Source organism: Cavia porcellus, unplaced genomic scaffold, assembly GCF_034190915.1.
Source record: "Cavia porcellus strain 051 isolate PalLab524CR breed Dunkin Hartley unplaced genomic scaffold, mCavPor4.1 scaffold_2, whole genome shotgun sequence".
Classification (NCBI taxonomy): Eukaryota; Metazoa; Chordata; class Mammalia; order Rodentia; family Caviidae; genus Cavia; species Cavia porcellus.
This window is the reverse complement of record NW_026947485.1, coordinates 29,175,115-29,200,916: the sequence shown is the minus strand read 5'-3', so window position 1 is coordinate 29,200,916 and position 25,802 is coordinate 29,175,115. Positions and strand designations below refer to the sequence as shown.

The 25,802-nt window shown below is 34.5% G+C and overlaps 1 protein-coding gene and 1 pseudogene across 4 annotated transcripts in view; one reads left to right on the top strand and one right to left on the bottom strand.

Moving 5' to 3' along the window:
• Skap2 (src kinase associated phosphoprotein 2) overlaps nucleotides 1-25,802 on the top strand; it is a 179,519-nt gene that overhangs the window by 78,356 nt on the left and 75,361 nt on the right. Inside the window, exon 1 of one of the 4 annotated variants that reach the window (XM_063239706.1) lies at nucleotides 23,432-23,524. The exons of the other annotated variants lie outside the window; for them this stretch is intronic. The gene's annotated coding sequence lies outside the window, so the exon portion shown is untranslated. Of the gene's footprint in view, nucleotides 1-23,431; nucleotides 23,525-25,802 lie in introns of those variants that run through there. 4 annotated transcript variants of the gene reach the window in all.
• Nucleotides 24,218-25,188, bottom strand: LOC100715687 (cell division cycle-associated protein 3-like; annotated as a pseudogene).

Genomic DNA, 25,802 nt, shown 5'->3' with positions numbered 1-25,802 from the left:
CAATATAAAATGGCCACTGTCAGCCTCCATGAAATCTTAATAAAATATCTGTAACAGTATTTTATAAATATTCAGATCTATTTTCTTCTGGGTTTTTTTTTGTTATTGCAGGCTATAGTGATTTTGTTGTTATGTATCCACATGGTTCTTAATAACCTTCTCTTTTACTTACAGTGTAAATTTGTGAGTTGATTGGTGTTTAAAAGGAAGTGAATATAAGTCATTTTGTGGCTGAGAATTAGAGCAAAATTCTGAGCTCAAGCTTAGGAAAGGAATTTGCCTTCATTCTTACCTACATTCTGATATGAGACAGTAGGACCTTGTGTACATGAAAACTAAGAATAAGCTCAATTGATTACTTCCAGGCCTGTGTTCCTGTTCTTACCTCATTTCCTGTCCCATGTGAATATATAAATGTTCAAATGATTAAAAATTAATTAGTTATGGGAAGGGGATGCAGTGTGTTGAGTCAATCATATGTTAGATAATTACTCTCCAAAACTGAATGATCTGCAGAAGGTGGGGAGGTAAGACTTTCTTATAGACTGAGAAAACTTGCACACTCTAGCGCCCACGAGCCTGCTGTAGCAAGGGCATATGCTTACTATAATTGAAAAATCTTTCCTTTACACATGTACCTGCCCTCATCACCCCCCAGAGTACTCAGACTCTTCTCTGCTTTGGCTCCCCTGCCCTATCTGTTACTCTGCCTGGAGTGCTGTTCCGCACTCTCGTCTACCTCTGCCCCACCTTGACCTGGCCCTCTCTTGCAATCCTCAGTTCAGTGCACTGGTCATCTCTTTAGTGAGGTCTTTCTAGACCACCTGTTCTACAGTTGTCCTCCAATTGCTGTCATTATTCTTTGTTCCACTAGACTATTTTACATCTTGTATTATTGGAAACTATCTTGCACAGTTTTTAAAAATTTGTTTTTCCTCCCCACGATATAATTTCTGTGAGATTAGAAATCTTGTTTGTCTTATTTAGCCCTGTATGTCCAGTTCTAGAATGGTGTGTCTTTAATGAGTATTAGCTGAATGGATAAATTTAGTTTTTCTATATTAAATTGTAATCATAGTTAAAAGGAAGAAAACATTTCCCCCAGATCCTGATTTTTTTCTGCATAAAAGTGTGTATATAGTATGACCATTATAGACTCAGGCAAGAGCAGCCTCTGCTTTGGGTGCCATAGTCTAGGGCTTTGACAGGGCCCTTTTTTATACCCTGCTCCACAGATCCAGTCTGTGGGGCAAAGATGGGGGGAGACAGCCTGACTCCTGTTTGCAACTCACTTCATTTTACTGTCTAGAGTCCATCAGACACCATGTTCTGGGTTCCCAGGGTTGCCTCTAGGCTTGCTCTTAAGGACTGTGTGGGCTGCTTCTATGGGGTGGGGGGCGAACCATATTACTGGAGCATGCATCCATCGGCATAGGAGGTAACTTTGGGTTGTGTGCAGGGTTGGATAAACATGTGCACATGGCTCTTGGAGTTTGAGATGGAGCCATTAGTGGAGAGAAAAAAAATATTGAGGAACTCTTAGAGTCTAAGATTCTAAATTTGAGCTTAGTCTTCCATATTATTATGATGGTAATTTTAGTCAATTTGGAGGATAGGCCAGGTTTTAGTTAATAATTTTTAAGCTTGATATATAACTTCTTAATATTTAGATACATGCTGTATGGGCATCTGTTTAGATTTTTTTTTCCCAGGCTGATAGATGCCTAAAGGAAGCTTTGAGTGTTATACTTAAAGCTTAGCTTCCTCAGAGTCCTTAAGACAGTCCTTTTTTCTGGTATTTGGGTATGGCAAGGTTGGGTAAATAGGAGGTTATTACTGAAAGTGAAAACTATTAGCAAAACTATTACCTCTGAAGCACAAAAATAGCAATTTAGTTTTGAACTAGCATTTCTACATGAAAAAATTTCATGTGTCCTGCAAGGAATTGGAAGATTTTTATAGTGAAAGATTTTACCATTAACATTTTCCTGTCCTTGCTTTATCACACGTCAGTTTTTCTTTCCTCCATGCACTGACTTATCTGATTTCTTTTTTATATATTTCAAAGTAAATTGCTGACACCGGTATACTTTCCCTAAATACTGAAGGATGCAGATTTATTTTTAACAGAAGATAGAAAACCTCACATTAGATGTTTAATGTTTTTTAAGTAATTTTCCCCTATAATTTGACAGACTTTATGATGTTCACTTTTGAGCAGTGAATCTGAGCTGCTACCATGTATCTGTCTTCTTCAGAAGAATACTGTGTTAATAATTACCTGTTGTAATGTTATGTAGTACATGGTAGTTTATATCCTTTTTTTTTTACTGGTAAGTAAGACTTTGAAACTATAGAAGTGAATAGGAATGATTCTTTTCTGTCAGTAACAAATTCTGATCAAGCGGGAAACAAATTTAGGGCTTCACACATGCTCTGAGCTACACTGAGCTACATTCCCACTGAGCAACATGGAGAATTAGAATACAGAACATACGAGCAGTTGAAAATACCCTATTAATAAGTCTCCTTTGCAACTTAAGAATTTTCTGCAAAATTGATTTGCTGCAAAAAATATTCTGATATTTCTGCAAGGAACAGTAGTAGCACCCAGGTTGGCATTTGCACTTCCATTTTCTTTTGGCAGTTCTGTGGAATTTTTACTAATATGAATTGAAGCTGTCTGCAGAGTAGGCAAATATGCCTTTTTTCAAAAAGACTTCATCTTTTTATGCTAGCGAAAAAGAACCCCACAACATTTTCTACTGGGTTTTAGACACATTCTGCTCTAAGTAAGACATTGTTTTACACAGTGTATAGGGTTCACATTTGTATCAGTTGTATATTGATGAATTATAAGCTTCATCTTGGTCTTTTGTTTTTTAAAATACTTGGGGTTGAACCCAAGGCCTCTGCATTCAGCTAAATCCCTAGACCTTCGTCCGTTTCCAATTTTCTATTTTGAAATCGGATCATGTTAAATTGCTAAGTAGCCTGCACTGGAATGAACCTCCTGCCTCAGCCTCCCAGAGCACTGAGATTATAGACATGTGCTACCATACCTAGGTTGGTCTTGTTTTATTATATGTTTATGTGTTGGCCATGGTTTAGGAGGCTGTACAAACGAATATTATTTTGTGTGTGTGTACCAAGGACAAGCAAGCAACAGCTCTATCTTGTAAATATTGGTAAAGTTAACATAATAGAAATTTTGTCACAGTTATCCCTGTAAGCTTTGAATTGTGTAAGTAAATCCTGAAGACATTATAGCCTTAGACCCAAAGCATATCCATTTGTATTGTTTCAGCTAGGATTTTTTATGTGGCCTGTTGAACTGGAACAAATTAGGGGAAATACTGAGCCTAGGTATTATATGCGCTTGAGAATAAATTTTGCCCTTTGAATGTTTAGAGGTTAGCACAGGGATTTCAATTCATTTTTGTTTTATACATGGAAAAATTATGACTAAATGGGCTTTATATTTGTAGGTATCTGGTAAACCCTATGGTTTACCACCTGTTTTTATATAGTGTGTAAGCAAAGCATATTTTTGTTTTGAATTTTATTTTTTATTTTTTAATAGTTTGCAGGTCAAATTGAAGGCCTCACATGTCCTTGGTGAATGCTGTACCACTGAGCTACATTCCCAGCCTCAGTTTTTAACCTTTTTAATGATTGGGAAAAAAAGCCAAAAGAACAGTCTTGCATGGCCCATAAACATAATATGAAATCCAAATTTTAGTGCTTATAAATAAATTTTATTGGGATATAATCATTTCATCTGTTTATATATAGTATGGCTGCTTTCAAGCTACACATAGAGAACTGAATGGACGTGTCAGAGTTGGTCCAGTAAAGCAAAAAATACCTTTCCACCCTGGTCTAATGTAATTTCTGCCCAAGAATGAAAATTATTTAGCTCCTTCAAAACCAGTTGAATGATTTTGAAAGAGATTGCAGGAGTATGCATTGAATTAAGTAGAATATCTACCACAATACTAATAGTAGAATATCTACCACACTTACTGAGCGTTTGTTCTGCATAATAATCTTCAAGATACTAGATACATAGTGACTCATTTAATTCACATGACCATGAGTTTACCCCATTTTATAGGAATTAGTGCAGAGAAATTAAGAAATTTGTTTGAAATCAGGTATTTTAAGTTTAAAAGCAGGTATTTTAAGTTTATCTCAGTAGTTTACTCCTACGTATGTACCTTGTGAATATGTTCCACTGAATGTGTTATATTTCTTGAGGAAGATAAAGGTACAAATTGAGTGTCCCCAATCTGAAAACCCACAGTCCAAAACATTTCAAAATCTGAAACTCGTTGATCACTGACATGATGTCAAAAATTAAAAATTCCACATTATGAAACTTTGTTTCATGTACAAAATTATTAGAAATTTTATATAAAATTACCTTTATTCTCTGCATAAGATGTATATAAAAGCAAATTTGGTATTTAGACTTAAGTTTCAAGATATTTCATTATGTACATGCAAATATTAAGAAATCTGAAATCCTAATTTCTCCTGGTCCCAATAAGGGATATTTAACCTGTATTTTCCTTGGTTGATTTTAATTACTTAATCTCACTTGAGCACTTCTAGATTATATCTTTGTAATTATGAGAGTAAGTATAATTTATGTAACTTCAAATTGAAATTTTTAAATCTTTTTTGTTATTAGAGTATTGGCTTATTGTTCAGTAAGTTTTCCAGCCTTGAAACACAAGTTACTTGTCTTTTTAAAACAAATTTCAAGTTTCTTTTCTGTTGTTTATATCTAATTTATGACCAATCCAACAGTTTTTCCTGTAATTTTTTTTGCCATTTTATGTAACTTGCCTGATCAGAATCCTGTAGTTGTTTTCCATTAAGTTAAAATCGTGTTCCAATTTCCTATAAGACTAGCTTAAATCCTGCACAGTCGGTGTCTGCTTCTGCATTCTCACGTGATGCTATGCTTTCTTTCCCTCACTGTGCTTTAGCTACATCGGTCTTATCCACGTTCCCTGAACAAACTAAACATTTTCTTGCTTTTGTCTATGCTGTTCTTTTTGCCAAAACCCACTCTTGCTTTCACCCTTTCTCCACATTGTGTCGGACTTCACCTCTGCCATCTCCTCAGGGCCTCCTTGAGCAGCCTTTCTAAAATCAGTCCCTCTGCCTCCTGTTATGTTGCCCATCCTTGTTTGTGTCTTTTGTAGCACTTACCAGTTTGTCATGGTTGTGTTTTGCTTACTTTTCTCTCCACGTTTCTCACTATCTTGTGGGCTCCCTAAGAGAAGAGACCATGAACCTTATCATTATAATCCCAGTGCCCAGCACTGTACCCAACATGTAACGGGATTTCAATAAACATCTATAAAATGTATGAATGAAAGCTACCGTTAGTCTTTGTGGTGAAAACTTACCACAAAGAAATACTGTAGGTGTTTCCTGAACTAAAAGGCCTGCCAAATTTCTTTTATGCTCCGTTGTATCCTGCCAGATTGATTTTTATGAAATATTACATTGATAGAATCATTTGCTTCCTCAAGATCCTATAACAGTGGTAGGTTGCTTGTTTAATCAAGTCCAAATCCCTTTGCTTGTTTTTTTAAAGCTCTCCTCAGAATCGTCTGCTTTTACTTTTCACATCATTCTTTGCTTATAGGCTGGCCTCCTTAACAAATCATCAGTATTTATCCTAAAAGCTTGCTATCTTTCAATACTTATCTTAATTTCTCATTGCAGCTGTTGCTTGTCCACTGTTAGCTTAGATTTAATCATGTGCTTGAACATATCCCCAATATAAGTCTTGCTTGTACAATGGTATGGAGTATCCATTGTGAAAGTTTTGCCTCAGAAGTTCAATAAGAAACTAATATTAATTTTAACTAGAGTATATTTTATAGAATGATTTGGATTGAAAACTTTGTCATATGATTGTCAACTTGGGGATTAGAAAAAGATGAAAATGTATATTGTTTCTGTTTCAGATATTACAGTCAATGATGTCAGTGAACAAAGTTGTATTTTATCTTTTATGAAACCATTGAGTATAGTTAAGACCGAAGTTTTTCTGACCTATGACATAGAGAACTACAGCAATTTAGGATTTGTGGCAATAGGGCAGGAGGTTGTATTTTTCTATAAGAAAAAATAGGTTTATTCACTTTGTAAAAAGGGGGCAGAAAAAAAGGGGGTAGAGAAAATATCTAATTAAAATCATTCTTTTATTCTCTAAACAGCTCTTTGATGATAGCAATTATAAGTAATTCTTAAGTTCTTAAAATTAGGATTCCCTTACAAACTTTTATTTGGAATTGTTGGTAGCATATTTTAATTCATATTTCTATGAACAATCATAGTGTTTTATGCATATTTTTAAAAAATTAAATCTTGTCACCCATTTAAATTTATTGCCTCCTACTTAATGTCAATTCGTAGATTTAAATAATTTAATTCCTTAAAATTCTAGATTAAGCTTAGAATGCCTTGGCTAATAAGGCAGACATTGTATAGTCCCAAAATAATCTTTTTAGCTATTTTTGATGTTGATGTTGCAAGACTGCTGCTGTTCATTTGTTTATTCTTTTGTTGTATCAAATATTTGAAGGAGAGGAATTCATTTTTGCTTTTAATTTGTATTATGTATATATGCTACACATATGTAACTTATTTTATATATAATACTTGAATTATATTACGTTTACTTAATCATATACTGTTTCTTTTAGACATCATAAGAAATAGATGTGTTTGATAAAATGTGTTTCTTGCTTTACCAGATAGGTAATTTGCCTGAGGTCACCCAATGATATATGATAGGACATGAACTGGGAAAGCCAGACCTGACCGTTGAGCTCATGACTCTGGCCACTGTACTCTAGTATTCACAGATACTAGTTTCTTATTGAAATTCCAAGGCAGACTTTCACGATGGATATTCCATACTATTGAACAAATGATTATAGTGTGGAATAATGAAAAAATATACGGAAATATAAATATGTAAAGCAGAGAAGAGACTAGAAATGGTCCATCAATTTGAAGTTCTTTGTGATTCTTGATTTTTATAAATTTAAAATTATGATTATTAGAATCATAGAACTTGGAACTAGAAATACCTAGAAAATGATAAAATATTGTTTGAATGCTTTACATAAATTATTTAATCTTCAGAAAATTCTACCAGGTTGATTTCTTATTATATACTCTTGCAACTTAGCAAACAGAGTCCTAGTAGAAGCGAAATGCCATGTTGTCCCAAAGGTACGTACACTACATCCAGCCATATGCTTTCAAGTACTATGAATTCAGTCTCTGTAAGATGTCCCTTACTACCTACCCAGTTTTATTAAAAATAAAGACTTTTTTATTTGCCAGAAATGATTTTCCTGTGATGAACAACTTTTAGGTTTGCTACTATACTTCTTACAGGCTGCAATGGTATTTTGATTTAGGTTTGAATGGTGAGCGATTAATTCAGGGTCTTTTAAAGAATTCTTTTCCACTTTTTTCTGTAATGCAACTTACCTAAATATATGGCAATTATTGGATTACTCTGTCAAAATTTATAGCTCATAAAGTTATATATTTCCAGAGTTTTGTTATTTTTATACATACAAATCAGTTTACTTGTAGATGTTGAGTTTTTAAACAGTGGGTGTATACTACTTCACCAGCAAGTTAATCTGTTTTCCTGTTTTTACTGCAAAATACCTTGCCTTTGACACTTTTCTTGTTACCCGTTCCTACAAGTATCTTGTTATTTGTATTGATAGCATACTCTAGACTTTTGTGATATCTTGTTTTCTGCAGTATTTAGTGTGTATGTGTGTGTGTGTGTGTGTGTGAGAGAGAGAGAGACAGAGAGACAGACAGAGAGACAGAGAAGCAACTGTCACAAAAAGAAACAACTACTTTTTGGCAGATTCTTTCAGTACTTAATTACTGTGTCATAGCAGTGACCTGAACCACTCTGTTGCCCTGTGTATCGTCAGAAGAATACACTGCCAAGGAGTGTGAGTTAATCAGTTTATCAGCAGCACTTACAGGCATACCAAAAATAATGAAAAAGATTAAAACCAATTCATTGGGAATCTTGTACATCTTAGAAAATATCAAATATATCAAGAATGGTTACTGTGTGTGGTTTAATATTTAGCCCACTTTATTTCTTTTTTCCTGTCACATAGTTTCTTTTGGGGGAAAGATTTTACACAGCTCCACAAAATCCATAATTTAGACTTTATTTGTATTATGCTCAAGAATCTAAAAGGACTATCAACTGTATCATTTCTTTTTCTGGTTTGTTTGAGAAGGTGTTTGAATTTTGTACTATAGATTTGAAGGAACCAGAAAGTCATTATCTCTAGACAAGTTGTATATATGTGAAATATTAAATTATTGGTTCATTATGTTAAATTCAGAATATATTCAGACATTTAACATTTGTTTTCCCCTCTGAATATAAAACTAGTTAATGATTTCAACTCTTCAAACTTGTTGAAAGTCCCACCTACCATTTTGGTTCCTTACGAGAGCTCTCCAGACTCATTTGGAGACATTAGTGATTGGTTTGTGAGACAGAACATTTGGAAATTACCAGTAGTTTGGAATAATGAGAGCATGGGATGCACATGTGAGAAGTGAAAGAAGATGTAGAGTGAGCACAAGATAGATTTTGAAGAGTCTTGTATGTTGTGTTAAAAGTTCACTGTCATCCACAGTGACAAGAGGGAGCCATTGTAAACTCTTAATATGGAGACAACATACCAGATTTGTGTCTGTGCAAGAGCATCATGACAAAAGTCTGGAGAGCAGCATGGAAAGACCAGAAGTAAAGATGAGTTATTGGGTTGATCCAACAAAAATGAGTAATGCTGAGTGTTTAGACGAAAAAAATAATGATGGGAAATGAGAAGAGACTCAAGAAACATTTCAGAGATAGTGTTGATATGACCTCCTAGTGATTGAGCAGACATGGAAAGTAAAGGAAAAGAAGTTGAGATGAATGTCAGGTTTTGAGAGAACTACACAGCTATGGTACCAATCATAGAGAAGATGGATTGTAGGAATGAAAAAAGATGACTGGAATTAAGTCAGGCTGAGGAGAAAGTGAATGAGTTAGTTCACTTAACACATTAAATTTAGGAGGTAAAACATTTAGTATTGTTGAAAATGTGGGTTTGGAGTTTAGGAGAAAGCTCTTTTCTTGAGTCTTTGCATATAGGAGGCAGTGGTACGTACAAGTGTGGGTGCAATTACACTGTGAGTGAATGAACAGTATCAGAAGAACCTAAAGATACAATGCTGGGAGGCTATCAAAACTAAAGATTGGGATAAGAAGTATGTACAAACTATATAAGTGGACAGTCAGGAGTACTTTGTCTAGAAGCCAAAGGTGAAGAGAATTTTAGGGAAGTGATGAGTGGTCAATGCTATTCGTTGCTTCACAAAAACCAAGAAAAGTAAATACTAAAAATATTTGATTGATGGTGGAAACTAGGAGGTTATGTGCTTTTTTGATGTATATATGGAGTAGTGTGGGCAGAAGGCAAATTGCAATGAATTGAGGAATGAGATGTAGAGGAACAAACTATTTTAAAAAACTAGCTGCACGTATGTATCTTGGAATGTCACTGAGCCATAAATAGAGGCAGACTATGATACATGTGAACTTGGATGACTCTCCATGTAGTTATGTTGTTTTTTAAAAGCTAATCCCTAAAAGTTACATACTGTTTTATTCCATATATATGACATCCTTGAAATAACAAAATTATGGGAATAGAGAATAGAAAGTGACTACCAGAATTTAGGGAGAAGGCAGGTAGGAAGGTTGGCATAGCTATAAAAGGGCAATAGGAGGGATCTTTGTGGTGTTGGAGCTGTTTGTTATGACAGTGTGCATGCATTAACCTGTATGGGGAATAAAATTGTATAAAACTTAATGAGCCCAAATGAGTACAAGTGAAACTGGGACTCCGAATAAGATAGGTGGAGTGTGTCAATGTCAGTACCCTGGCTGTGCTATTTAAACTATAGTTTTATAAAATCTTACCACTGGGGAAAGTTGAGCAAAAGATCCCTGTTCTTACAATCCTATGCAAGTCTATAATTATCTCGATAGAAATTTCAGTCTCAAATGGGTTTAGACACATACTAGGTTCATAGTAAATTTTTATAATTACTGTCATATCTTGATGTGAGATAGAGGCTGTATGAAAAGTATTATATTTTATATTTTCCTAGAGTAATGTTCTCAGGAATTAAAATTATTAGGTTTAGATTACAGAATCTCTTTTTTGAACTGGTGTTTGTTGATGCTTCATTGAAAATGTACTGGCTAGGAAGTACAGAACAGATATAATTGAGAAAAGCTTGTAGCATGCCAAGAAATACCCAAGGAGAATGCTAAGTTATTACAAATCATCTTATATCCTCAGGAGGCCAGTAAATCTCAATTCAAATAATCCAAAATGGAAACAGAAGGGTTTTTACCTTCATATACTCCATGGGGAGGCACGGAGATAGAAATAGAATTGCATTACATTACATTACATTCTTCTAGTGCCTGCCCCCAGTATGTAAGTAGCAGTGTGTTAATTGTGCACAAGGTGCTGTCTGTGACTATTAGTCTGTACATACCTGAGTCTGGCCATTTGATGTGAGGAACTTAGAGTATCTAAGCTCCAATCCATGCAAATTGGTTTCAGGGAGAATGCCGTCTTTATCCTGCATAGGGGTATGTTTTATAAATGACAGAATCATCATGACCACCAGCAGATTTGTGTAATAAAACTGCATACAGGTGGGTAGGCTAGAATAAGCAATACCACAGGATTATCATAATTAGAATTGCTCAATAATAGTTTATTAATTAAATATTTTAGACTATATACAACTGAATGAACATGCAGTATAATTGTAAAGTAACATTTTATATTTGCCATCATTTAAAGTTACGTGCCTTAAAATACTCAGATCTCTCTCACACACATGCAAACATACACACACCCCAAAACCTTGAAATTTCACTTGGAATTTCTTCTGGCTGGCTATTTGAATGTTTCCCATGCAAAGTACTGCCTCCAAACAACTCAGTTGCCTTTGGTTTTTCTGATAACTTACCTTCTGCTTATCGATTTTCATGAGTTTTATTTCATCTGAGTATATAACTTGATTTCATGGACCAACATATTTATTATAATTGTGGTGAACTGATGACTGGTGGTCAACCTGTAACACCCAGCTGCAATGAATCAGCATGGTGCTGAGTGCATTGGCCACCTGAGGACTGTTGCCAACAACACAAAAAGTTGAACTGGAGAGGAAGAGGTGGTGGTGTTGGTTCTGTTGCCATTGATTGTCCTGGAGGAGCTTGTTGAGCTTCTTTCCTGATATAAACTTAGCTGTTCTCATCATCAGAGGAGCTCAAGAATTTGTTGTTGCTAAAAATGGCTGTGGTTCACTTTGGGGGAGCTCTGGTCCTTACTTTGAGCATCACTTTCTGGCTCTGGAGGGGAAGATAGTGTGCTGTTGAGTCTCCTGGAGAAGTTTATCATGCTGACTTCCTAATATAAAGTCACTTGTTCTCATTGTCGGAGGAGCTCAGGACCTTATTGTCACTGAGGATGGCTGTGGTACTTCTCAGGGCAGCTCTGCTCTTTACTTTGAGCATTGCTTCCTGGCTCTAGTGCAGAACTCTCAGTCTGCTGGCACAGATCCTACATCTCACTGGCATAGACTTCCTAGCTTCTGCCACTGACCTTTGAGCCTTCCCAGTGCAGATCTGTGAAACAGACTTGCCTGACACATTTTTTGGGCTCTAGGCCTCCAGTTGGACTCGTGGGAGGCATTGTCATGGGCTCTAGGTCTTCAGCTAAACTGATGCAGGATATTGCAATGGGGTCTAGGCCCTCATTTGGATTCTTTAGGGTCTTTAGTGTGTGGATAAATTTACTGCCCATTTTGTATTTGACTTTTTGGGTGATTAATATAAAATAATGCTATAATTATGTGTCCTGTATTAAATTGTTTCCTTTGTAAACCTTACAATAATTAATATAAAATGTACAACAAAAAGTACAATAATTTCATATAAAAAATAAAACTAAAGGCAGGCGTGATGTTACATTCCTATAATCCCAGTTTTCCCTCCCTTCCTCTCAACTATCAAGACTAAGTTTAGTCAAGTTCAAATTTGTTTTCTCTATTGAGTTTGGAACAGAAGCTTTAGAAACCAGGTCCTTTGATTAGAGTACCTACATGCACTTTTTGGTATGAATCCTCAGGTTGCAGATTGATTTATTTTCTAAAAACTCTTATCACTAGCTACACTTAGGGTTAAGTTAGCCTAATAACAGTTACAATGCTTATAGAAACAATGCTTCCTTTTGCTTTTGCTACATGAAATTTATCCCATCAAATATAATCAACAGAATAGAATTACTGTGTTCCAGGTCACAACCAAAATTTTTTTGAGAGGAATTATTTTGCTTACTTTGAAATTTTGTTAGTATGCTTTAACTAAACAGTTATTACACTTATGTCTACTTTTAGGTACTTCCCCCTCAGACATGTATTAAATGTATATAGTAAAGGTAAGACTTTTAAAAATATCTTTGCATAAATCTGCATATTTTAGTATTTTTAGAATGTAGAGTTACTAGAGTTGAAAGAAACTTATAAATTGTTTAGTTTTTGTCCTTCTCTCCTTTTGTTGTACTGGAGGTTGATCCCAGGGTCCTTAAATTGAGCTCCATCTACAGCCTTTTATTTTATTTATTTATTTTTTTGAGACTGGATCTTGCTAAATTGCTGCATTGCCGAGGCTAGGCTGTAACTTGTAATTCTCTTGCCTCAGCCTCCCCAAATGGTATGATGATAGGTGTGTGCTACCATGCCTGACTATCTATGCCTTTCACTTGGTAAGTCTAGAAATATTAAATCATTTAGGAATCTACAGTGAAATTTAGAGACCAATAGGAGTAGCCCTGTGATTTATGATCTATTTTTTAAATCAGAGGGGGCCTTGCTATTGTTATTTTTGATTGCACAGTTCTGGATAGACAGTACCTGGCTGATACGTGGTAGCAAACACATTTATGTATACACTCATACAGAAATATCAAACTATGTTTGTAGAGTTTATCAAGCCAAGACTTAGTTATATTTCTTCTGAATTAATTTGATTTCCAAATTGTCATCCTTTGTCTAGTTTTCAGCCTTTTCATATACTTGACATCTTCACTTATTAAAAGTAAAGGCTGTAGTGCTGTGGGTATAGCTTAAAGACACAACATGTACTTAGTGTGTGTAAGACCCTAGGTTCAATCTCTAGGAACCAAAAAGGACTGGAAACATCATCATTTGCAATCAGGAGGGAAAGAATTCAGGCAAAAATCAGGTTTAGACCTAGTGAATGCTAAAACTAGTGATTGAAAACGTGGATATTTACATCTTCTCAAAGGATTTCCCCATAAGATACTTGTTATTTATAAGGTGAAAAATAGTAAAGTGGAGAAATGATTTGGTTACTGTTTTAAACAGGTCATGTAAATTAACATTAGCATTGGTGGGACAAATTGACATAGTGATAGTGATTGACAAATTGACATAGTGATATTGGTGTCCTGAGCCATAATATTGGGATTAGTTTAGTAAAAAGTATTCTTCTGCCATTATAGTTTTGAAACTCCTTATAACAAAAATTCAGGCATCATATCTTTTATGTTTGAGTCAACAAAATTATCATGCTACCAAGTCACCTTCACTGTGACTGCTTATCTTCTTTTGAGATTTTATTTCATGGAAAATCTTGATAATTTTGATTTTATTATTGTAACTAAAAATCAAAGTCTTTATTGACACATCAGTAAATATTCAGAATTGTTAAAAGGTAAATGGAAATACTTACTAAAACATTGAAATCTCAGATTTAAAGGTAACATTTTCTTCAGAACATGTAAAAAACTTCCGTTAGTAGCACTCTGTTTCTTCAGCATATTCCAAAGAGAACAGGAATGTCTGATTAGCAGCTGAGCTCAGTTAAGATATATGCTTAATGAGGCTAGTGTGACTTGTTGGGAGTTCTATGGGTGTTAATTTGGTTCTGGCTACATGTAACATTAGCACATTGAGTTACGAATTTATTGTTTTGTTACTTGGTATCTAAGAGTGTGACAAGTTTTTGAGAGAAGTTATAAATTGTTTTCCTTGGAAACATTCATTTACTGTGTTACCATTTTGCAGAGGGTGGTGATGGGGATCAAACTCATGACCTCACATTTGCCAGGCAGGTGCTTAAGCCACTGAGCTAAATCTCCAGCCCCTGTATTGTCATTTTTAAAAACATCACCATTCCTTAGGAAGTTATGTCAGTTGTATCTAAAGGCCTAAGCTATTTGTGGACATCATTATGTCTTAAAATAAGTCAAACATTACCTTCTCTAGAATTAGCTGTGCAGCATTGTATGTGCATTATTCACACATATGCACACATATTTTACATATGTATGTTTATGTATAGGATAGAACATTTGTGTCCAGTGTCTCAAGACTTTCATTAGGAGGGTCAAAGACCAAGACTTAAAAGATTTCAATGCAAGTATATATTTTGTATGACAGATGTGCTTTTAAAAAGTTGTGCATGGGTTGAATTTTATAATTTAAATATACCAGGGAAATGCCACTATTTCAAAAGTAGTATGAAATAGCATTGGTAACTGTGGCCTCTAAGTGGTTTTTGTGATTCAAAAGAGTTTTGAAATTTATTTTTCTTAGCTGATGGCAAACTTGACCACTTATCTAAAATTCTATATATTCTTGACATGAAGAGATCACCTATAAAATTGAACTAATATATTGCTTCTTACTCACTCTGTACATCATCTTTCTTCAGTAAGGCTGGTTACAACCAGTTATCTTGTAGGATTTGGTGATATGTGTAACTCATTTTATATCGAATTCAGTTGACTTGGAAGTTATTTTGCTTAATATCCAAAAAAGCTATTACATTCTAATATTACAATTTTAAAATATACAACATACCATCTAAGATATTTTTGCATTACATTGGAGATGCCACCCTGTATTTTCAAATACTAGTTGCAATTTTACTGATTATCATTCATTTTTAATATTATATATAAATTATTACATATGAATTAGTTTTGAAAACTAAGTGTTGTATTAAAGTATAATTTGATATGGAATAGGGAATGTTATTACAAATACTGATTTAGAAAATAAACTGGAAATACCTTTCCTCTCTTATTTCTTCTTTCTCTCCTTTACTACTGATTCTGTTTTTAGAGATTGGTTATCCTTTTTTTGGCTCCAATTTCACCCATTTTACTCCCTAATTACTGCTTACTGCTTCTCCCCGTACTGCTTCTTCCTTGACCTTTCAGGAAGAGCACCGGATCTTCCCAAGTTTCATACTCAGTAAGTAATTTGTAGTACTTCTCTTCCTTGGCCTTTCTGAAGCAAATGCTATTACTGACTCTTGACTCATTTTTCTTCTAAAATTCTGTACACAATTGGTTTCGCGTTGCATGCTGGTTTCCTGATCATTTCACATGATCCTGGGGACCTTCCTTGGAATGCCACATCTTCTCTGGAAGAATATGACACAAGATTTAGTATCTTGATAATATTTCATCTCTATTAAATACATATAACAAGAATTTAGATACATAAAGAGATAGCTTGTGTTGTATTTTTAAAAAATTATTCTCTTTCATTTTCTTGGACTAGGAAATAATTTTTTCTCTCCAGGCCTATTCTTTGCTCTTAATTTGACATGAATTTTTTTGTCCTTTAGCTAGCCTCAGTTAAGATATGTTGAAATAACTTGGTTGAGGAGATGTTTGTTAGGCTTGTAAGTAAAATTTAGTATTTTCCACAAGAGAAATTTATCATATTATCTAACTGCTCGGTACAAGTAAAGTTTTTTATAACTTTGTAACAGCTGTTTCTGAGCAGAGAGTGCTGAAATCAGTCACATTTACTTCACGCCTAAGAATTCTCCAAGTGATTCTCTATGTAGGAGTCCTTTTCATGGCAAGACACTTCTATTTATCTTTATTTTAAAGATTAGTAACAACACATGCTTTATAAACAAGCATGTTAGAATCAGCCAGCAGACTTCTTCAAAACAAAAATAGGTACATACATCCTGAGGAGAGTGAGCTCAATAAATCAGGTGAGGAGTTGGGAAGGGCCAGTTGTGAGCCTATTGGTAAACTTTTAGGTTTCTGACTGTTAATGTAGGTTTCCTTTGTAAAGGGCCAGTATTTGAAGAGCTTATCCTGTCAGCAATATCCCGTGTCAATTGTCAGGTCATGTTTGGTGTGTGGAGATGTATTAATCTGCCACAGCAAGCACTGTAAGAGGCTGGGATAAATAGTGGGCTCAAGCAGATGAAGAGGGATTAACTGTGTGGATTGAGCAAACTCTTCAATCACAGAACCAGTGATTTTACAAAGGATTAGCTGCTGCTTTTACAAATATTGATTGCTGATTTGCTACTCAGAATGGAGATGACATAACTTGTGCAGTTGCTGTGTAGTGTGCTATGTGAAGTGTACATCATTCATATTAATGGATTTGTCAGAGGCATTATAGAAATTGACAGATTTATTATAGTAGCAGTTGCTAGAACTGTTGTGGTTAAGGTGGTGTCAGCATATCTATTAAAACTTCAGGATTTTAGAAGTTTATGGCATAGCTATAAAATTCATTTCCCAGGTGGAATTTGGAATACCAGTTATAGCCTGGCACAATTTTTATGCATATTTTTGTATGAATTTGAAGACATTTTAGTTGAAATAGAGCACCCCCCCTTATTTTCTTATTTGTTTAATGTAGTTTGGATAATTCTTATGAAAAATGTGTGGGACCAGAATTGTTTCTTATTTCAGATTTTTTAGATTTGGAATATTTGCACATACATAATGAGATATCTTGAGGCTGCGCTACAAGTCTAAACATGAAATTAATTTATATTTCATGTACACCTTCTGCACATAGCCCAAAGCTAACTTTATACAATCCTTTTACTGCACCTGTGTTTTGAAGTCGACTTTGGAAATTTCCCACTTGTGGTGGACTCAGAAGTTTTACATTGTAGAGCACTTTAGATTTTTGATTTCTGTACTAAGGACGTTCAAATGGAATCAAAAATTTAAATTTATTTCATTTAAAAATTTAAGATAACCCTAAAATCAGTAATAAGAATTAAAATTATCTATTGTTAGAAAAATATATTTCTATAATCTCTCTTTTTTTTTTTTTTTTTTGTCTTTTTCCTTTTTATCGGTACCAGGGATCGAACTCAACTCCCTGCTTACAAGGCAGGCGCTTATGCCGCTGAGCTAAATCCCCAGCCCCTATAATCTTTTAAAAAGGTTATTTTTCTTGGAATATGTTTTCATTGTTACAGTAGAAAAGGTTTTAATTGGTTAAGTTGAATCTTGAAAGATGAGATGGAAGCTTTCTAACAATTATGGTGGTGAGGGGTTGGATGTGTGGAGAAAACTAAAGAAATAGTATTTTCCAGACAGAAAGAAAACTTAGGTTGGTACTGGGATTTGACCTAGTTGAAGAATAGCTGGGTATATGAACATTTTCAAGTAGTTTCTTCATATTTGCTGGCCAGATTGTTTTTAAGTTGTATTATTGTACTGTGAAGCTATACTTATATTGTTTAATACCATATGTTGTGGATAGAGTTTTCTAGTTATGATTGTAATAATACAAATTGATTTAATTTAAATTCCTAAAAAGCTTTTTTTTAACTTAAAAGTTGTATTACATAAACATTTAAATATCCTGTAATATGGGCTCATAACAGAAAAATCTGGTACACTTTCCCTCCCAAAACAACATGCCCTAGGAAATAAAAATTGCTAACAGTTCTGAGTATGTCTTTCCAGACTTTTTCCTGACACAAACATATACTATATGGGTCAGAAAAATGCGCAATTAGATTTTTAAAAATTAAAAACATTGTATTTTGCTGTTCATATTCTATTACTTGTATTTTTCATTCAAGTATCATGGACGTTTTTCTGCATTAGTACATATCATTATATTATTTCTCTGGCTTTATTGTATTTAAAAATGGTTTCATAATGTTTCTTTGCTGTATAGCTTAAGGTTAGAGGCATGTACCACCATGCCTGACTAATATTTTCTCATGTTGTTGACCTCTGTATGTTTTATGAATTACTTGATTCATATCTTTACTGTTTTTCTGTTGAACTATTTTTATTTTTCTTATTGATTTGGAGGAGTTCATTATCTATTATTATTCAGATGTTTTCTTATTATTCAAATGTTTTCTTCCATAAACATCCTTGTAAAAGTCATCATTTGACAAATTAATGATTTTACCCGTTCTTATCCTTGTATGGGATCAAACTTGATTTCTTTGGCCAGTAAAAGATAAATGGACCAAGTATCAGATTTCTGTAATTTAGTATTGTATGAGGGATTTTCAGGAGTTACTTCTTTTTTCTATCTTAATTTTTTTGTTTGTTTTCAAAAGTACATTAGAACTATGAGTGTTGCTTATGATTTAAGGGGGCTTAATTGAATTAATACCTGTTATCTTAGTAAAAGATAAAACATTATTTATATAACTTATTTTTCAGTGAGTATATACATCATGGTCTCTCTGGACATAATTCAATTATAGTTGAATTTTTAGAAAGAGATGAAATGGACTATCTTATCATAAGATCTTTCTATTCTGATTGATTTGGAATGCATGTTGTATCATTTATTTATATGGAATTTGAGTGAAGTTCATATGCTTTGGATTTCAGACCTTCTCTGTGGTTTTAAGAGGTTATCGTATATAGTATTTGAAGTATTCATAAGCAGATTATAGATTCAAAATGCAGTCTGCTTTTGTTACTTTACCCTCTCCCAGGTAACTGCCATTGTCTTACCACTGAGCCTCATTTGGTATGATGTACAAGTGCACCTGACAACACTGTTTACATGAAGTTGCATCGTTTTTTACATGTTGTTAGCAAATATTTTATTCCATTTAATGCTCAATGAGGGTGTTTTTCAACTTTTTAATTTTGACATTTCTCACTTAACCTAAAACATTAAACTTTAGTGGTGATTGTTCTGGGAATGACAACTCTTGATGAGAGAGAAGGAGATCATGGGTGATGGAGCCATGTGAGCTCTGTGAGCCCTGGAGTGACATAGTCTACCCAGTGAACACATTACTACCTTGCTATCTAATGTCTTACTCGTAATAGGTACACAGGTAGGTAGGTAGATAGATAGATGTAGGTAGGTAGGCAGACATGATAAAAGTATACTATAATCATAGGGCTAAAATGAGCACATTTTGTAACTACATGTTATGCCTCCATTTGTTTTATTTTTAGTGTATTCATGTTGATGGTTATAAAGTTTAAAACTAAATTGGAGTACATTAACTATGCAAATAGATATTAGAGTAGGAAATAAGTGAAAAGCTGTCCCTTGCTCTTCTGTTCTGACCGTCTTTTACTGCTGTCTTGCCTCTCATCCTTCTCTTTTCTTGTTAGTTCCTAGAATTTCTTCTTTGGTAGGAAACAGCACCTAATCAAGAGCTTCTCGAAGGCAAGGTCTATATAACTGGATCTCTTACCCCATCATAGTGCCTGACAGAGTTTGGATGCTCAGTAAAGGGCTGATGAATGAATTAACAGATCTATGCAACTGGATACTGAATGCTAGTTTTTATTAATAATAGTTGCTTTCAAGATTATTATTATTGCAAGAGATGTGTTAAATGTTTATAAAGTGATTTTTACTCAAAAAGTTAAATAATCTGTTAATAAAAATCATCTGAATAATGATTTAGGGTGCACAGAAGAGTGTGTCTGGCATTTTGTTTTCAGTGTTGTGCTGATTACAGAGCTGTTCTTTATCTGCTTATTAGTGTCTTTTGGGTTTTTTTATTCAACATTAATCTTAAAGCATAGTTTACAAATCCTAGACAAATATTAGATCAGTCTCTTAAAGATATTCTGAGTATGTAGACAGTTTACTTTAAAATTGTACTTCCATATTTTAAAGAAATACTTCCCTGTTGATTTTGATGTACAATTAAGTTTTAAAACCACTGCCTTTGATCCTTTTGCTAATAGTGTAGTGAAATATTTGAATTTATCTTAAAAGTTACATGAATGTCTATGTCTGTGTTCCTGACCAGTCTCACATGTGGCAGTTAGCAGTTGCTTCCATTTGAAGCTCAGGATCAGAAAGAAGATTATCTTCTAGTGTGCATTTTTCCAGGTGCTAGAAGAAAACTGCCATGTATTAACTATTCTTAGAATGAAACTTTAGTACATATTTTCTAATGATACTCATTTGTGTAGATAACAATAACTAATTCTTCCCATTAGCCAGTCATACTGAAGAATAGACTCGGACATTTTAATCATTTTAGTAAGGTTATTCCATACATTTGTTTACATGGAGTAGACCTATGTTTAACATTTTTACAGGCCAGAATTATCCTGGCTCTGCCGTTTTTGTATTAAAATGATCTTCATCCAGGCATATATCCTTGCAAAACTATTAAAATTTATAAATTAAATGTAAATTTATGTGTGTTTTATCTCTAGTTTGGATGCTTGTTAAATTGTAAAGATCTTAAGCAGCTGCATAAAAGAGATGTGTTAGTTATCTTACAGGGACTATAGCTTCTGCTTGGATTTTATTATTTACCAAAAACTCGATCAAGATGAACAGTTTATTGCTACAGGTATTCTATAGTCTTACTCTTGAGTTTAGTAGAGCTGTTTGGAATCTACATATGGTACTTGAGCTGTCTGGTTTTTGTACTTGGTAGAATTGCTTTTACTGAATTTTACTTTAGCATTAGGCTATAGCCCAATATGAATGATGTCAAACAAAATAGCCCTGTGAAACTTTTGTTTTTAGACTCTAAAAATATGAGGACTTTGAAAACACATGGGTGAAATTTATTTCTTGTTTCATTACCAGGAACTAACATAGTTATGTATTCTTCCCTGAGCAATGATCTGTAGTCATCTTATGGGAAATGATTCACATAATTTATTGTATTTCTTGCTTCATGTTGGTGATTTTAAAACTTATAACTGAACTTTTGGCCTATTCCAAGCAAGTAGAAATGACATTGTAGTTCCAGTTAGTTTTGTGTTCACCCTGACTTGCTAGTTTTGACTTGATTAGAAAAAAATTAAAATGTTACTTACAGAAAAGTTGCAAGACTAGCACAAGGAATTCCCATATCCCCTCAGCCAGATTCTCCTTGCATTAATGTTTTTCTATCTGGATATTTGCTATATCAGTCCTTTCTATCTTTATCTCTCTCTGTCTCTGTCTCTCCACACTGTTATTTCCTATTTGCTTTTAATTTGCCCTGTCAAATTAAAAGCTGATGAAATACTTCGTTGGGGGAATGACACAATATGTTACTGGATTATAATAATAGAAAAGAATGTGGGTTTCTGTAGATGCTGGTGAAATACTTTGTTGAAGGATGACACAGTGTATTACTGAATTAATAATAATAGACAACAATGTGGATTTCATGCATACTGAGCAAAATAATTATGTTAAGACATTGTGTTCTGGGTAGAAGGAAAACACATTTTGTGTGTACGGAGAAGAGAAGGAAGAAAGGCAAGCAGGCATTTTCAAAGAAGGTACTTATGATGCTTTGAAGCAGGGTAGTTAGTTTTTGAATTCAGAAGAATGAAAATGTCAAAGACATTGTTAAATAAAAATTAAGAAGTTGCATTTTTAAGTAGAAGTACGAAGATGATTTGGAATGTATTTTCTTTAGTAATTAAGACCAGTTTAGTGATCCAGTAATGAGAGGATTGTGAATAGAGTAAGAGCCTTAATTCAGCTTTTTATCATTTATTAATTTATTAATCATAAAATCACTTTATGTTTGATAACTTTTAAGCTACACATTTTTCACTTTTAAAAAGAACTAATTTAAACCACTCCTCAATAATAAGGTTGTTTTGGAAGATGGGAATGGAATGACAGTACCTATTCTGTTTCTTCAAGGCAAAACCAAAAGTAGAAGCTTTATTATACTGTACAGTAGAAACTATTGTAACTGTGTATTCCTATTTCAGCTATAATCTTATGCTATTAATGGCCTAAAACATTTTGTATACAGAATAGAAAAAATAATGAATAAAATGAATTTAAATAATGTTACAAATTTTAAAAGTGCTACTTATAATCTTAAAATAATTTATTTTTATTTTTTATTTTTTTGTCTTTTTCCTTTTTATTGGTACCGGGGATCAAACTCACGACTGCCTGCTTGCAAGGCAGGCGCTTATGCTGCTGAGCTAAATCCCCAGCCACTTAAAATAATTTTTAAATTTACAGCTTAAATAACAAGACAGCTGCAAAATAAATGAATTGATGATTTGCCCTGTGGCATATTGCAAAAAGTAAAACATAGCTGAATGAAAAGGAGCTAAACTATTCCACCTAAATTATATCTACATCTTATTTCTAAACAATTTGCTAGAGGAACATGCATTCAGAACTTCCTCCTTTTTCTAAGTGTTTGTTTTTCCAACTACTAATTTATTCTATGTTTGCATGTATTCATTTTTAAATGTAAGTCTTTAAAAGAAAAAAAAGACATGTATAGGAAGCAGAATTGACATGAAATCTATGGAAGGTAAAACAAATACTCCAAAATCATAGCTGTCTGATATTTAAAGATGTATCAGTCTGCTATTAAAATTAATTCTAATAATGGCGATTATTTTAATGTGATAGAATAGTAATTCAATAATGTTGTCTTACACAGTTTGTACAGATGGCATTCATTTCTCCCACCAACGGTAGAATAGAGCATTTTAGAGAATGGGCTTCCTAGACAGACTTATGGTCCAAGCTCCATTTATTGAGCATAGTCTTGATTTCCCATTGATCACATGGAGCTAATAATTTGCCTCCGGGTTATGTAAGAATAAAATGAAGCGACAATATTGTGTTAAAGTTGTAGTGAAGGCTCAGTAATTGTTAGCTGTTGCAATTGCTGCTTTCAACCATGGTTTTGTATGCCATTGACAGAACTTTAAAAAGATGCTTAAAGTTCATACTTTGGAGATATGTAAAATGTTATGTTTGATATAGAAACAACATAGCTAGTGAAAAGGTACAAAAAGCTTAATTGCTATTCTTTAAATTTATACATAAATAATTTGACTTTTCAAGTGCCTTTAATGAATGTATGGGAAAGTTGAGTTTTATTTTTCCTGGTTTCTTACTTTCAGTAGTATTTTAGAAGAGAGGCAGAGACATAATATACCCAAGTATGTATGTATATATATATATATATATTTTTTTTTTTTTTTTTTTAGGAAAGATATAGAATCACAGCAATTTAATGACCAACTGTTAAGATGTGAGACAGCGAGAAGGAAGAATTTGGTTTTATTTTTGGTACTGGGGATCAAACTCACAACCTTAAGTGTGCCAGGTAGGCACTTGTGCCAGTGAGCTACACCTCTGGCCTGAGGGAAGGATTTGACACAATGGTTATGGTTTGGATCTGAGCAGCTGGGTAGATGACATTCACAAGGGTAGTAGCTAGGAGATGGGTAATGTATTTTTAGGGAAAGATCATACATTCAATTTTAGACAAACTGACTTTGAAGTAATTCTGGGGTAGCTGGATAGGGATCAGGATTGGAGAGAGACCTGGAAATTACCAGAATATTAGGAAAGTGACATTTAAAGCCCTAAATTGCATGTAGGCAGAAAAAGAGAAAAAATCAAGGACAGAGCCCCAGGGAACAGCACAGTTTAAGAGATGTAAGCAAAAGGGCTCAGAGGTAGGAGACCTTTAGGGAATATAGCCCTCTAGGCTGCCATTCTAGACACAGAGGACCCATGCAAACCTCAGGTCTAACTTTTTAAAGCAGTGTTTAAAATGACTTCCTGCAGGCACAGTGGTACACACCTGTAATCCCAACACTTGGGAGGCTGAGGCAGGAAAATCACTGACAGTTAAAGGCAAGCCTGGACTTAAAAGTGAGCTCAAGCCCACCCTGAACTACAGAGACCCTAACTCAAAGAGACAAAAAAAAAAAAAAATCAAACCACTTCCTTTAATATATAAGAAATACATATGACACACACAAAAAAGCCCAATAAAGCTCTAAGTCCCAGAGTTAGTAACTTAAGAGAAGTCAAAGAAATTAAGCCTTTTTCCAGTCTCACTGGCAAAAAGGTCCCAGAGGATACACAATCACCAGACCCTGCATGAGTCCAGGTTGGCCCCCACTTGGCTTAGCTCTCTACCAAAGGAAAGTGTTGATTTTCTTTGTCATGGTCCTGGACTGGCTCCCGTGCTCGCCCTCCAGTTTTCAGAAGTCGTCCAGTTCCAAGAGTGGCTCCTTCCTTTAGTTCCCTAACATTGTCACTCAGCGGAGAAGGCCGCTTACCCTGTCGTGGTGTCAGGGTCCCAGGGGAGTTGTCATCTTGCAGGATGGTGAGGGGAGACCTGCCTAGTACCTTGCTGTTTTGTTTCCGTCAATTATGCTTAGAACCTGAAGATTGGGGAGTCTCAAGGTCTCTTGAAGGCTTGTCTGAGCTCTGGATGGCCACGAGGATTTCAGTGGGCTGTCTAGCTTCCTCCTTGGACAACATCTGTTTAGAGGGGAACTTGGTCTGGTTCCAAGGTTTTGTCTGGTCCTGCAGGATTAACTCAGTATCCACAGACAAGTCCAGTTTAGAAGACAAAATTGCTCCCAGGGCCAGAATGGACTCTGAGGAAAGATCTGATTTTGAGGCTTCAGTCTCAAATACTTCACTCAGTTGTTTCACCAGTGGATTCTCAGAGCCTACACTGCAGGTCTTTATAGGTGTCCATGCAATGCCAAGGGTAGGAGAGCGAGGATCTTCTGAGTCCTGGGCCTGCTTAGGATCCTCTAGCTCTTCTCTGGCTGGCAGGCTTGTTTGTGGAGAGCTCTCTACCTGGATAGGAGTGCGCTGGATGCCAGCACTAGGCAAGCGAGGGTCCGCTACTCCGCTACTCGAGCCAGAAGCTTATTATGTGGTGGATGCCGCGATGGAGTGGCTGGCATGCTCTTAGCTGAGCCCATCGCTACTAGGGGTCGGGGCAGGGCCGGGCCCCAACTCCACCTGTGAGTGCCCAAGTATATTTGTTTAACAAATTAATTGAGTGCGTCTTTTCATTTATGCTAATCATTAAGTGTAGTATTTTTGATGTGTTTTTTTTACCAAATATTTCTAAGTGGAAGGAAATTTTTATTATTAAACAGTGTTTAACTTTTATGTTTTTACTGTTGTGGCTTTTCTTGTCAGCTTTCTTGTTTTCTTATGTGTAGCACAATGGAATTGTGGCAGATTTGTTGGTTAAAAATAATTGTATTAAAAAATAACATTTTAAAAAGGAATATCTTAAGTGTTTTCCTGAATCCCAGCAGTAATTCTTCATAGTATGCCCTCTTTCAAACCATCAAAGATTTAAAAACTAGATTTAAAAAGCTAAATATATTCAAGTACTTTGCTAAATCTCAGAGTTAGTGGTTATGCTGCAGTTTGAACTGAAGACCCAGGATCTTAACCACAGTTTTAAGATGCAATCTCAGATTTGCAGTAGTTTGTGGCAAAGAAAACCTTTAACCTAATTCATAATTGTGTAAATATTAAACTTTATAAATTATTTACTGTGAAAATGTTCATATATTTAGAATTGTATTTATAACTTAAGGAGAAATGTGCCTACCATT